A 15842-nucleotide genomic window follows, 5' to 3' on the forward strand; every position below is an offset into this window, starting at 1 on the left:
CCCTTGCCTTTTGCGTTGTTCCTAGGAAGATGTTGCTGCGGCAGAGGTCGAAGAGGTTGCTGCCTGTGTTCTCCTCAAGGATTTTGATGGATTCCTTTCGCACATTGAGGTCCTTCATCCATTTTGAGTCTATTTTTGTGTGTGGTGTAAGGATATATTTTTATCCCCAGGGGTACAGGTCTGTGAATCACCAGGTTTACACACTTCACAGCACTCACCAAAGCACATACCCTCCCCAATGTCCATAATCCCACCCCCTTCTCCCAACCCCCCTCCCCCCAGCAACCCTCAGTTTGTTTTGTGAGATTAAGAGTCACTTATGGTTTGTCTCCCTCCCAATTCCATCTTGTTTCATTGGTTCTTCTTCTACCCACTTAAGCCCCCATGTTGCATCACCACTTTGTTTCTTTTTCTTAAAAAAAAGATATATATATATATATATATATACATATACACACACACATATATATATATATATAGATGTAAGCTTCAAGGTGTCCTTTTCCCCTATTCAGTACTACTCATGTATATATATATGTATACATATACATACATATACACACACACATTAGTTTTAATTTCCCTGTATCTCTGGAAAGTTGAGTCCTTTACAAAAGATAACAAGATACACCTGGGAAGAACTGAAACAATCTTCCGTACCCACAAAGAGGGTTTATAACTGATTTTGCATCTTATTCTTTTGTCAGTGTTTCTGTGTGTTTGTTTTGTTTTTATACTTTAAAAATCTTATTCTTGGGATTCATTTGTTTGGGGTTTTCTTTTTTTCTTTTTCTTTTGTCAGTCTTTTTGTTTGTTCGTTCTGTTTTTGTACTTTGTAAATCTTATTTTGGGGGCTCATTTTGGCTGGGTTTTTTCTCTTTTTCTCTCTCTTTTTTTCTTTTTTCTTTCTTTTTGGTGGTGACTTCTGATTGCTCTGATACTTTCCAGGGTGCATCTTGCTTGGATTGTGGTTGATATATTCAGCTACGCATCCCCTCAACCACCTCTCACCAAAATGACTAGAAGGAAGAACACCCAACAGAGTAAAAATTCAGAGACTGTGACCTTTGCCACAGAACTGTTGGATATGGACATAAACAATATGTCAGGAATAAAATTCAGGGTAACAGTTATCCAGACAATGGCTAGGTTGGAGAAGACCATGAGTGGCAACATAGAATCTCTAAGGATGGAAATGAGAACTGATCTAGCAGAACTTAAAAATGCTATCAATGAGATCCATTCTAATCTAAATAATCTAACAGCTAGGGCAAATAAGGCAGAAAATCAAATTAGTGATCTAAAAGACAAACTGATAGAAAAGAAGGATCAGGAGGAGGCCTGGAAGAAACAGCTTAGGATCCATGAAAACAGAATTAAGGAAATAAATGACACCATGAAACATTCCAATGTCAGAATTATTGGGATCCCTGAAGGGGTGGAGAGAGAGAAAGAGGACTAGAAGGTACAGTTGAACACACCCTAAATAAGAGTTTCCCTAATCTAGGGAATGGGACAGGTGTTCATGTCCTCTAGGCAGAGAGGATACGCCCCAAGATCAACGAGGGTAGAAAGACCTCCAGATAAGTAACTGAGAAATTCATGAATTGTAAATTTAGAGAAGATGTCTTAAGGGCACCTGGGGGCAGAGAGTCCTTAGGTACAGAGGAAGGACCATCAGTATAATGTCAGACATGTCCACAGAAACCTGGCAAGCCAGAAAGGGCTAGCAAGACATATTCAGGGCATTAAATGAGAAGAACATGCAGCCAAGAATACTTTATCAGGCAAGGCTGATGTTCAGAATGGATGGAGAGATAAAGAGATTCCAAGACCAGCCAAGTCTAAAACATTATGTGACCACCAAGCCAGCACTACAAGAAATAGTAAGGGGGGTTCTATAAAAGAAGAAAGACCCCCAAGAGAGATACAGAACAGAAATTTAGAGACACTCTATAGAAACAAGGACTTCACAGGCAAAATCATGGCAATAAGAATTATCTTTCGGGGCACCTGGGTGGCTCAGTGGGTTAAGCCTCTGCCTTCGGCTCAGGTCATGATCTCAGAGTCCTGGGATCGAGCCCCGCATTGGGCTCTCTGCTCAGTAGGGAGCCTGCTTCCTCCTCTCTCTCTGCCTGCCTCTCTGCTTGCTTGTGATCTCTCTCTGTAAAATAAATAAATAAATAAAATATTAAAAAAAGAATTATCTTTCAATAATCACTCTCAATCTTAATGGCATAAATACTCCATAAAATGACACAGGGTTGCAGACTGGATAAAAAGACAGGACTCATCCATAAGCTGTTTACAAGAGATACATTTTGAACCTAAAGATACATCCAGACTGAAAGTGAAGGGATGGAGAACCATCCTTCATGCCAATTGGCCTCAAAGAAAGCTAGGGTAGCAATTCTCATATCATATAACTTATATTTTAAGCTAAAGAATGTAGTCAGAGATACAGAAGGACACTACATCATTCTTTTTTTTTTTAAAGTTTTTTTTTTTTAAGATTTTTATTTATTTATTTGACAGAGAGAGATTACAAGTAGGCAGAGAGGGAGAGGAGGAAGCAGGCTCCCTGCTGAGCAGAGAGCCCGATGCGGGACTCAATCCCAGGACCCTGAGATCATGACCTGAGCCGAAGGCAGCGGCTTAACCCACTGAGCCACCCAGGCGCCCCTGGACACTACATCATTCTTAAAGGGTCTATACGCCAAGAAGATCTAACAATTGTAAAAATTATAAATATTTATGCCCCCAACATGAAAGCAGCCAACTACATATGCCAACTGTTAATCAAAATAAAGAGTCATATTGAAAAGAGTATGTTAATTGTAGGGGATGCTAACAGGCAACTCTTAGCAATAAACAGATCATATAAGCAGAAAATCAACAAAGAAACAAGAGCTTTGAATGACACATTGGACCAGATGGACCTCATAGAAATATACAGAACATTCCACCCTAAAACAACAGAATATTCATTCTTCTCAAGCCCACATGAAACTTTCTCCAGAATAGAACACATACAGGGTCACAAATCGGGTCTCAACTGATATCAAAAGATTGAGATTATTCCCTGCATATTTTCAGACCACAGTGCTCTGAAACTGGATCTCAGTCACAAGAAAAACTTTGGAAGGAATTCAAATACTTGGAAGCTAAAGACCATCCTGCTCAAGAAATGTTTGGATCAAGCAGGAAATCAAAGACGAACTTAAAACAATTCATGGAAACCAATGAGAATGAAGACACATCGGACCAAAACCTATTGGCAAAAGCAGTCCTAAGGGGCAAATATATAACCATACAAGTCTTACTCAAAAAAATTGAAAAATCCTGAATAAACAAGCTCTCTTTACACATTAAAGAACAGAAGGATCAACAACAATTTAAGCCAACCCCATGCACAAGAAGGGAAATGATTAAGATTAGAGCAGAGATCAATGAGTTAGAAACTAGAGATACAGTAGAACACATCAACAAAGCTAGCAGCTGGTTCTTTGAATTAATAAGATTGATAAACCATGAATCAAAATAATCCAAAAGAAAAGAGAAAGGACACAAATTAATAAAATTGTGAATGAAATATGAGAGATTACAACTAACACCAAGGAAATAGAAACAATAATCAGAAATTATTATCAACAGGTATACGCCAAATAAATTAAGCGACCTAGAAGAAATGGATGTATTCCTGGAAACCTATGAACTTCCAAGCCTGAAACAGGAAGAAAAGTGACAACGTGAATAAACAAATATCTCTAGTAATAAAATTGAAGCAGTGATCAAAAACCTCCCAAAAAATAAGAGTGCAGGATGTGATAGATTCCCTGGAGAATTCTATCAAACATTCGAAGAAGAAATAATACCCATTTTCCTGAAGCTGTTTCAAAAAATAGAAACAGAAAGAAAATTTCTAGACCCTTCCTATGAAACCAACATTACCTTGACCCCCAAACCAGGCAAAGACTCCATCAAAAAGGAGAATTTCAGACTAGTATCCCTGATGAATATGGATGTCAAGGTTCTCAAGATTCTAGCTAATAGGATCCAACCAGTACCTCAAGAAGATTTTCCACCATGACCAGGTGGGATTTATCCCTGGGATGCAAGGGTGGTTCAACATTCACAAATCAATCAATGGGATAGAAGAAAAGTGATAGAACAAATCAATAAGAGAAGAGAGAAGAACCACAAGGTCCTCTCAATTGAGGACTTGTAGAAAAAGCATTTGATAAAATTCAGCATCTGTTCCTGATTAAAACTCCTCAAAGTATAGAGATAGAGGGAACATCCCTCAACTTCATAAAATCCATCGATGAAAAACCCACAGTGAATATCATTCTCCACTGGGAAAAGCTGAGAGCCTTCCCAGTGAAATCAGGAACACAAGAAGGATGTCCACTCTCACCACTGTTGTTCAACATAGTACTAGAAGTCCTAGCAACAGCAATCAGGCAACAAAAAGACATAAAAGGTATTCAAATTGGCAAACAAGAAGTCAAACTCTCTCTCTTCACAGATCACATGATACTTTATGTGGAAAACCCAAAAGACTCCACCCCCAAATTACTAGAACTCATACAGCAATTCAGTAATGTGGTGGAAACAAAATCAATGCACAGAAATCAGTTGCTCTCTTGTACACTTATAATGAAACTGTAGAAAAGGCAAATTAGAGAATCAATTCCATTTACAATAGCACCAACAACTGTAAGATACCTAGGAATAAACCTAAAGAGATAAAGGATCTATACAGAACACTCATGAAAGAAATTGAAGACACAAAAAGATGGAAAAACATTTCATGCTCATGGGCTGGAAGAATAAACTTTGTTAAAATGTCTATGCAACCCAGAGAAATCTATACTTTCAATGCCATCCCAATCAAAATACCAGTGGCATTTTTCAAAGTGCTGGAACAAACAATCCTAAGATTTGTATGGAATCAGAAAAGACCCCAAATCGCTAAGGAAATGTAGAGAAAGAGAAACAAATCTGGGGTCATCACATTCCCTGATTTCAAGCTTTATTACAAAGCTGTGATCACCAAGACAGCATGGTACTGGCACAAAAACAGACACTTAGACCAGTGGAACAGAATAGAGAGCCCAGATATGGACCCTCAACTCTATGGTCAAATAATCTTTGACAAAGCAGGAAAAAATATCCAGTGGGAAAAAAATAGTCTCTTCAAAAAATTGTGCTGTGAAAATTGGACAGCTATGTACAGAAGAATGAAACTCGACCATTTTCTTATACCCTACACAAAGATAAACTCAAAATGGATTAAAGACCTCCATGTGAAAGAACAATCCATCAAAATCCTAGAGGAGAACATAGGCAGTAACCTCTTCGACATTGGCCACAGCAACTTCTTTCAAGACACGTGTCCAAAAGCAAAGGAAACAAAGGCGAAAATGAACTTTTGGGACTTCTTCAAGATTAAAAGCTTCTGCACAGCAAAGAAAACAGTCAGAAAAACAAAGAGATAACCCATGGAATGGGAGACTATATTCGCAAATGATACTACAAAGGGCTGATATCCAAGATCTATAAAGAACTTCTCAAACACAAAACCCAAAAATCAAATAATCAAGTCAAAAAGTGGGCAGAAGGCATGAACAGATGCTTCACCAATGAAGATATACAAATGGCTGACAGACACATGAAAAAATGTTCATCATCACCAGCCATCAGGGAGATTCAAATTAAAACCACAGTGAGATACCACCTTACACCAGTTAGAATGGCAAAATTGACAAGGCAGGGAAATACAAATGTTGGAGAAGGTATGGAGAAAGGGGAACCCTCTTACACTATTGGTGGGAATGTAAGTTGGTGCAGCCACTTTGGAAAACAGTGTGGAGATCCCTTAAGAAATTAAAAATAGAGCTACCCTATGGCCCTGCAATTGCACTACTGGGTATTTACCCCAAAGGTACAGATGTAGTGAAAAGAAGGGCCATCTGTACCCCAATGTTTATAGCAGCAATGGCCAAACCTCCAACTGTGGAAAGAGCTGAGATGCCCTTCAACAGATGAATGGATTAAGAAGATATGGTCCATATATACAATGGAATATTACTCCTCCATCAGAAAGGATGAATACCCAACTTTTGCCTCAACATGGATGGGCCTGGAGATTATGCTGAGTAAAATAAGTCATGTAGAGAAAGTCAATTATCATATAGTTTCACTTACTTGTGGAGCATAAGGAATAACATGGAGGACATTAGGAGAAGGAAAGGAAAAGTGAATTGGGGGAAATCAGATGGGGAGACAAACCATGAGAGACTATGGACTCTGAGAAACAAACTGAGGGTTTTAGAGGGAAAAGGGTGGGGGATGTGTGAGCCTCCTAGTGGGTATTAAGGAGAGCACGTATTGCATGGAGCACTGAGTCTTGTACATAAACAACGAATCTTGGAACACTGCATCAAAAACTAATGATGTATTTTATGGTAATTAACATTACACAATAAAAAAATAAAAAATAAAAGTGTATTGATCAGATAAAATAGTTAAAATGGGTTAAAATAGGAAAGAAGAAAAATTAAAAATTAGAAAAAGAAAAAAAAATTAAAAAAATTTGACTTTGAAGGACTAAGGAATCATGGGGAAAAATCCATGAATTCTATGTGCTGCTTTACCATAGCTCACCACTTGGTGAACTTGGTCTTGGTTGGATGTTTTTGCTGATCTTCTGTGGAAGAGGCCTGTGGCCGTGATTCTCAAATGTTTTTGCCGGAGGCAGAACCGCACCGCCCTAGCCAGGGGCCGGGCTGAGCGATGTACTCGGGTTCGCGCGGAGCTTTTGTTCCCTGAGCGCTTTCCATACCGCTTTGGATGACGGGAAAGAAGATGGCGGCCGCCCAATCTCCTGTCAGAGGAGCCAAGAGCTCCGGGTGGCTCCTCAGTGCACCTTCAGAGAAAAATCGTCAATCCCTCCCGTCTCCCTAGTCTCCCGCGTGCTCTGAGCTCCCCAGGTCTGTGACCAAGTGTTTCTATCTCCTGAGCATGGCCTTGGAGTCCCTAAACCCAGCCGATTCCTACTGGGCTCCCACGTAGCTCCTCCCAGAGAAGGAACGGGGCCTCCCCGGCCCTGCCGCTTGTTGACGGCGCCGCGGACCGCGTGTATGAGGACCCCGAGCTGGGAGCCCCTCCTCGGCTCCGTCTGCGCCCCCGGCTGCCCGCTCCGACACCCGGACCTCTGCCGCCCTCGGACAGCCCGGGTCTTCCTGCGACCCTGAGGGACCCGCGACCACACGGTCCCCGCGAGGCCCCCACCCCGCGGCGCCCCTGGAGCGACGCCCCCGCGGAGCCGACGCCTAGTGGTTTGGATGCGCCGGCCGCGCGCTCGCCGGCTGGTAAGTGGCTGACGGAGTCCCCTCCCCCACCCGCGTTCGTCTTCCCATCTGTCGCCTCAGATTCACTTCTTCACACATCCGACCTTCCGGAAAGTGGTCACTTTTCTGTTGCTAGAATTGCTGCCGTTCTTCTCTGGGATCTCCTGTTGAGTTTGTGGGTGTTCGGAAGGGTTTGGTACCTCGCTCGCGGAGTTCCAGGGACCTGACAAGCCGTAGGTCGCCGGCTCCTCCGCCATCTTGCTCCTCCGCCCCTCGCAGGAGCAACAGAGCAATGGAACATCGAATAATACGCAGTATTTTTATTTTTAAAATTTAAATGGGTTTTTATTTCACAGTACAATAGTATCATGATGTTTACTTTAATTTTTTTCCTTTTTTTAAAATTAATTTTTAATTTTTTATAAACATATATTTTTATCCCCAGGGGTACAGGTCTGTGAATCGCCAGGTTTACACACTTCACAGCACTCACCCAAGCACATACCCTCCCCAATGTCCATAATCCCACCCCCTTCTCCCAAACCCCCTCCCCCCAGCAGCCCTCAGTTTGTTTTGTGAGATCAAGAGTCACTTACGGTTTGTCTCCCTCCCAATCCCATCTTTAATTTTTAAATTTTATTTAAAATCAGTTAATGTTAATTAACCGGGTATTATTAGTTTCAGAGGTAGGATTTAGTGATTCATCAATTGCATGTAACACCCTGTGCTCATTACATCAAGGGACCCCTAATGCCCGTCACCCAGGAGCCCCCTCCCCTCCCCTCCCCTCCCCTCCAGCAACCCTCAGTTCCTTTCCTATAGTTAAGAGTCTCTTATGGTTTGTCTCCCTTTCTGATTTCATCTTATTTTATTTTTCCATTCTGTACCCTATGTTCATCTGGTTTTGTCTCTTAAATTCCATGTGAGTAAAATCACATGATAATTGTCTTTCTCTGATTTATTCATTTTGCTTAGCATAATGCCCTCTAGTTCTCTCCATGTCATTGCAAGTGGTAAGATTTCATTTTTTTCATGGCGGAGTAATAAACCATTCTATATATCACTTCATCTTTATCCACTTGTCTGTTTATGGATCTCTTTCCATACTTTGGCTATTGGAGACACTGTTGCTGTAAACATTGGGGTGCATATGCCCCTCGGAATCACTGTTTTTATCCTTTCCATAAATACCTAGTACTACAATTGCTGGGTCATAGGGTAGCTCTATTTTTAACATTTTGAGGAACCTCCAAAATTTTCCAGAGTGGTTGCACCAGTTTGCATTCCCACCAACAGTTGTAGGAGGGTTCCCCTTTCTCCACATCCTCACCAACACCTGCTGTTTCCTGACTTTTCTACTTTAGCCATTCTGACTGGTGTGAGGTGGTATGTCTTTGTGGTTTTGATTTGTAGTTCCCTGATGCCAAATGATGTATTGAGCATTTTTTCCTGTGTTTGTTGGCCATTTGTATGTCCTTTTGGAGAAATGTCTGTTCATGTCTTCTGCCTATTTTTTGACTGGATTATTTATTTTTAGGTGTTGAGTTTGATATGCTTTTTTATAGATTTTGGATACTAGCCCTTGATCTGATGAGACATTTTCAAATATCTTCTCACATTCTGTAGGTTGTCTTTTAGTTTTTTTGACTGTTTTCTTTGCTGTGCAAAAGCTTTATATCTTGATGAAGTCCCTGTAGTTCATTTTTGCTTTGTCTTCCATGCCTTTAAAGATGTGTCTAGAGGAGCACCTGGGTGGCTCAGTGGGTTAAGCCTCTGCCTTCGGCTCAAGTCATGATCTCGGAGTCCTGAGGTCGAGCCCCATATTGGGCTCTCTGCTCAGCAGGGAGCCTGCTTCCTCCTCTCTCTCTCTGCCTGCCTCTCTGCCTACTTGTGATCTCTGTCTGTCAAATTAAAAAAAAAATGTGTCTAGAAAGAAGTTGCTGTGGCCAAGGTCACAGAGGTTGCTGCCTGTGTTCTTTAGGATTTTGATGGATTTCTGATTCACAGTTTGGTCTTTTTTAGCCATTTTGAGTTTATTTTTGTGTATGGTGTAAGTAAATAGTCCAGTTTCATTCTTCTGCATGTGGTTGTCCAATTTTCCCAACACCATTTTTTGAAGAGGCTATCATTTTTCTGTTGGATATTCTTTCCTGCTTCATTCAATAATAGTTGACCATAGAGTTGAGGGTCCTTTCCTGGGCTCTCTATTTCTGTTGCATTGATCTATGCATCTGCTTTTGTGGAAGCACCATACTGTCTTGATGATTACGTCTTTGTAATACAGCTTGATGTCCAGAATTGTGATGTCACCATGGAATCTTTTTTCCATTTCTTTGTGTCTTCCTCAATTTCTTTTGTAAGTGTTCTATAGTTTTCAGAGTACAAATATTTTACCTTTTGAGTTAGGGTTTTTCCTAGGTATCTTATGGTTTTTGGTGCAATTGTAAATGAGATCAATTCCTTGATTTCTCTTTCTTCAGTCTCATTATTAGTATATAGAAATGCAACTGACTTCTATGCATTGATTTTATATCCTGCTACTTTGCTGAATTCCTGCATAAGTTCTAGCAATTTTGGGGTGGAGTATTTTGGTTTTCAACATAGAATATCATGTCATCTGTGAAGAGTTAAAGTTTGACTTCAACCAATTTGGATGCCTTTTATTTCTTTTTGTCTGATTGCTGAGGCTAGGCGCTCCTATACTATGTTGAACAGCAGTGGTGATAGTGGACATCCCTGCTGTGTTCCTGACTTTAAGGTAAAAGCTCTCAGTTTTTCCCCATTGAGAATGATATTTGTTGTGGGTTTTTCGTATATGGCTTTTATGATACTGAGGGATGTTCCCTCTATCCCTTACTACAGAGAACTTTAATCAAGAAAGGATGCTGGGGACGCCTGGGTGGCTCAGTGGGTTGAGCCGCTGCCTTCGGCTCAGGTCATGATCCCAGCGTCCTGGGATCGAGTCCCACATCGGGCTCCTTGCTCGGGAGGGAGCCTGCTTCTCCCTCTGCCTCTGTCTGCCATTCTGTCTGCCTATGCTTGCTCTCTCTCTCTCTCTCTGATAAATAAATAAGAAAATCTTTAGGAAAAAAAAAAGAAAGGATGCTGGACTTTGTCAAATGCTTTTTCTGCGTCTATTGAGAGGATGATATGGTTCATGTCCTTTCTTTTATTTGTGTCCTTTCTTTTATTAATTATTCCCACATTGATTGATTTGTGGTTGTTGAACCACCCTTGCAGCCCAGGAATAAATTCAGTTGGTCATGGTGAATAATCCTTTTAATGTACTGTTGCATCCTATTAGCTAGTATCTTGGTGAGAATTTTTGCATCCATGTTCATCAGGGATATTGGTCTCTAACTCTCGTTTTTGGTGGAGTCTTTGGTTTAGGGATCAAGGTAATGCTGGCCTCATAAAAAGAGTTTGGAAGTTTTCCTTCGATTTCTGTTTTTTTGAAGCAGCTTCCGAAAATAGGTATTCATTCTTCTTTAAATATTTGGTAGAATTTTGCTGGGAGCCATCTGGTCACAGACTCTTGTTTTTTGGGAGACTTTTGATTACTGCTTCAGTTTCTTTGCTAATTATTGGTCTGTTAAGGTTTTCTATTTCTTCCTGGTTCAGTTTTGGTAGTTTATCTGTTTCTAGGAATGCATTTATTTATTCCAGATTGCCTAATTTGTTGGCATATAGTTGCTCATAATATGCTCTTGTAATTGTTTGTGTTTCTTTAGTGTTGGTTGTGATCTCCCCTCTTTCATTTATGATTTTATTTATTTGAGCCCTTTCTCTTTTCTTTTTGAATAGTCTGGCTAGGCATTTATTGAACTTATTAATTCTTTCAGGGAATTAGTAGTTTTGTTGATTTGTTCTACTGCTCTTTGGATTTCTATTTCATCGATTTATGCTCTAATCTTTATTGTTTCTCTTCTCCTGCTTGATTTAGGTTTTCGTTGCTGTTCATTCTCCATCTCCTTTAGGTGTATGGTATAAGGTTAGGTTGTGTATTTGAGACTTTTTTTGTTTCTTGAGAAAGGCCTATATTGCTATATACTTCTCTCTTAGACCTCCTTTGCTGCATCCTAGAGGTTCTGAACTGTTGTATTTTTATTTTCATTTGTTTCCAATAATTTTTTTAAATTATTCTTTAATTTCCTGGTTGACCTATTCATTCTTTAGTAGGATGTTTCTTAATCTCCATGTATTCATGTTCCTTCCAAATTTTCTCTTGCGATTGAGTTCAAGTTTTAAAACAGTGTGATCTGAGTATATGCATGGTATAATCTGTCTTTTTGTGCTAGATGACAGCTGATTTGTGACCCAGTATGTGATCTATTCTGGAGAATGTTCCATGTGCCCTTGAGAAGAATGAGCATTCTGTTACTTTAGGATAAAATGCTTGAATATATCCGTGAAGTTCATCGGTCCACTGTGTCATTCAAAGCACTTGTTTCCTTTTTGATCCACTTAGATGATCTGTCCATTGCAGTGAGTGGGATGATAAAGTCCCCTACTATTACTGTATTTTTATCAATGTTTTCTTTAATTTTGTTGTTAATTAGTTTATATAACTGGCTGCTCCAAAGGTAGGGGCATAAATATCTACAATTCTTGGATCTGTCTTATACTCAGTGCAGGATCCAGAACACAGAGGGCCTTTGTTCACTTTTCCCATTCTGTTCTCAGTCCCTTTTTCCATTCTGTTCTCAGGCTTAGGCATGCCCTACATACCTGTGACTTAGCAGACTACTTTCTACTCTCTTGCCATGTTCTCAATCTTTTCATGAACTCTCGGTTAAAGACAATGAAGAGAGTGGATGAACACTGCAGACTCACCTCATGTCCAGAACTCTCAGGGTTTTATAATGCTGTGTCAGCCCACATATAGTCTCTAGGCCTTAAAATTTCAACTGTTTTCTTATTGCTCATGGGTGTGGTAACTTCCTTCACATGTTGCTGCTCTGTTAAAGGTGAAAGAGTCATGCATCCTGCTTCTCCTCAGAGGAGCTTGCCACTCTTCAAGTTGTTCTCGTTCATTAGGTTACTTTGTGACATCAGACTGAATCCAGGACTTAGTTAAGTCATATTATCATTTACATTTTAGCTTAACCTTCATTTCTTGAGTGGGGGTTTCTATGTTCTAGATCATAAAATGCCCTTGCTCTTCCCTCCCACAGGTTTTTGTTCCCCTCTCCTGTTTATAATAGTTACTTTTACTTCTAAAATGTCTGTAACTTTCTTGAAGGGAGAGATTATGTCTGTATTAACTCACCATTATATACACTAGACCCTATTATGGATCCTGGTATTAGTAGGAACTCAAGAAGATATTTGTTGAATGAAATTGAAATTGTCACTTGATTTCCTAGAAGTTATTTTAAATTCTTGAATGAATGATAAAGGAAGGAAGGTCACTTCTTTTTGGATTTAAATAGCACCATCAAAACCCTAGTTGTTTCCTTAGCAGTTTGAATTATCATCTCCTTCCATTCCTAGTGTTTCTGGGAATGTCATATATCTTTGAAGTTATGATCATGGTGTCTGGCATTATATGGTCTGTTTTTGTCCCATCTCCTCAGCTAGTAGCTGCCTGATGTTAGGCAAATTATTTAATGACTCAGAATCTAATTTTTCTTATTCATTAAATATCTCATTGAGTTGGTGTAAGAATGAACTAATCTAATGTGTACAAAGACCCAGGACCTAGTTCATATTCAATAAGAAGTAAGTATTGCTTTCACTACTTTTTGATACCTTCCTTGTTGTTTTCCCAAGAAGGGAAGAGAGTTACCATCCATTAAAAGAACTTTCTAAGAAGGAACAAGGAATTACACATATTTCCATCTTCTAGATCCAGTGTATTAAATTGCTTCTTTTCTTTCTTCTTTTCTTGGTCTTATATTAATTAATTTACTCAGGGACTGTTGACAAAGCAGAGCAGAAGAAAGTCTAAGAATCCTAAGAGTCAGGGTGTGTCAATATTGATATACTGAAATTTTAGTCAGGCAAGAACTGTTTTATCCACTTTGAGATAGTGCTGATATATGGACTGTGAACTATCCCAGAGGCCTAAAGAGTCTTTATCTTTAAGAATTTTAACATGAGGGTGCCTGGGTGGCTCTGTTGGTTAAGCATCTGCCTTCGGCTCAGGTCATGATCCCAGAGTCCCAGGATGGATTCTTCCAACAGGCTCCCTGCTCAACAGGGAGTCTTCTCCTTCTGCCCTTCATCCACTCATGCTTACTCTCTCCCCCTCTCTCAAATAAATAAATAAATAAATAAAAATTTAAAAAAGAATTCTAACATGAAGTTAGGTTTACAGGCACTGTGGAAGTGCTGAGGGTTAAGCCTTCTAACCTTGAAGTAAACTCAGGGAATTCTTTTGAGAGATAAAGTTCCTATATGACCTTTCAAACTCTTTCTTTGGGTTCTTTCCCTTCTCTGGGAAAAGGGGCCTGGAGAGCAGATCTGTGTGCATCCATGGATCTTCTATTTTGATTTGTTTGTCCCAGGAGCACATTTTAATTTCTTCACTAACAGTAGCTGATCTAGCCTATCCAGTCTTCAGGTTTAACCACATGAACATGATTTGGCTACTACAGCTTTTAAGCAGAAGCCAACCAATAGTGGCACAGTAAGAACAGTGCCAGGAGAAAAGGTTTGGAGCATATGGCAACATTAATCAGAAATGGTGTCATGAGTACTAAACCAAATCTTCAATCAATTGGGACAACCAACGATAAAGATTAGGCTACCAGGTTGGCTTGAGAAACAGATTAGCATGAAGGACATAAGAGATGCAACAAACTGGAAGAAAATCAAGAATGCAGAGAATTAGATCAGATTTTGGGACCATAGTCAGGAACATTAGTATAATAGTCAAGTTGTTAAGGCAAGAAGAGGACCATGGAAAAAATCAGAAAATAGGACAGCTGAGGTGGATTACTAAGCCTCGATCAGGCATTCGATATGTCAACATGGAAAGATGAAAGTCTTTCAAGATGAAAGAGTCTATTGATCCAGGTTTCCCATTCAAGACTGTATAGTATCAAAGAGGTAGGTCATCTAAGACCAAGAATACCTCACAGACTTAACTACATGTCTACACCTGGAAGTAGTCCTATCTGTTCCTTATCCTGCCTTGTTTCTAACCTGCCTTTTCTCCTGAAGCTTCATGGAAAAGGAATAGAAGTAAGGCCATCAACTACCTGCCTGTCCTACTTTGCTAATCTCCTTTCGAATCCTAAGTATCTTTGTTGCATTGGTGAACTATAGAGCACCCCATAATAGCCTTTTGATTGCTGGCACCATCTTAAACTCTGAGAGTTGGTATATTCTGATGGTAGGGATAATGGTGTTCATCAGAGGTCCACTGGTGCCCTACCCCAACCCAACCACCCATTTCTGAGTAATGTTTTCTAGAGGCAACTCTTAGCTTTTCTTCATTGTACAACTTACCTCCAAATAACATGCTTCTACCGCTACTTCTATCTTTCATCTTTAGATGTTACCTGTTGACATCCTTGTAGTGGCAATGAAGCTTTCGGTTTCTCATACCACTGTTTCTAATCCCTACTTTATTCCCACTTTTTTCAAAGTGCTAAATTGCAAAATTTTTTTGCTAAATTCATATTCACTGTTTGTAATATTGTGATTACATAACATTTGTATCTGTGCCATGCAATTATAATTATTTAGATTTTTATTCTTTTATAATTTTTAGTTTTCTCTGGAATCAATAACTCCCTCCTTTCTTAAGTCCCTCAAGGTTTCTATGCACCTATCACAAATTCTGCCTTATATTGGTAATCTCTCACACTATATCCAACACATTTGGCTCCCCCTGGAGACTTTCATCCTCTTTTTTTTTTTTTTTTTAAGATTTTATTTATTTATTTGAGAGAGAGACAGTGAGAGAGAACATGAGAGGCGAGAAGGTCAGAGGGAGAAGCAGACTCCCCATGGAGCTGGGAGCCCGATGCGGGACTCGATCCCAGGACTCCAGGACCGTGACCTGAGCTGAAGGCAGTTGCTCAACCAACTGAGCCACCCAGGCGCCCCATCATCCTCTTGTCCTAAACTGGACTAGTGATTTCCTAACACTGCTGTATGCCTGCCATTAGGGAAGTATTTCACTAGCATCTTGGGAATTCTTTTCCTCTTTAATGATAGATTTTCCACTTTGCTAGATCTTGTAAAATTCAAAATGCTACGTGGTCCTTTGTTCCTTTTTAAAATAATTACATTCTACCCTTTCATTTCATAATACGAGCTTTGGGCTGTGCTATTTTATTTATTTATTTATTTATTTATTTGGTGTCTCTAACTAATAAGATGCCAATTCTTAGCCTTAAGAATTTCAGGACTTTCAAGCAGCTAGTGAAAGAAATCTGAGAAAACTCAAAAGGAAAAAAAATGTTCCATCATTCCTTTTAGTTGCTTAAATTTATTTTATTTTTTTGCAGTTTTCATAATTTAATGAAAAAGTAT

The 15842-nt window shown here is 39.6% G+C and overlaps 1 long non-coding RNA gene across 1 annotated transcript in view; it reads left to right on the top strand.

Annotated features, from left to right (window-relative positions):
* Nucleotides 1-6871: 6871 nt before the first annotated feature.
* LOC309849862 overlaps nt 6872-15842 on the top strand; it is a 92437-nt gene continuing 83466 nt past the window's right edge. The window contains exon 1 of the long non-coding RNA XR_014303963.1: nt 6872-7376. This is a non-coding gene — a long non-coding RNA (uncharacterized lncRNA). The remainder of the gene's footprint in view (nt 7377-15842) is intronic.

The sequence above is a fragment of the Mustela nivalis genome (assembly GCF_964662115.1).
Source record: "Mustela nivalis genome assembly, chromosome: 16".
Lineage (NCBI taxonomy): Eukaryota > Metazoa > Chordata > Mammalia > Carnivora > Mustelidae > Mustela > Mustela nivalis.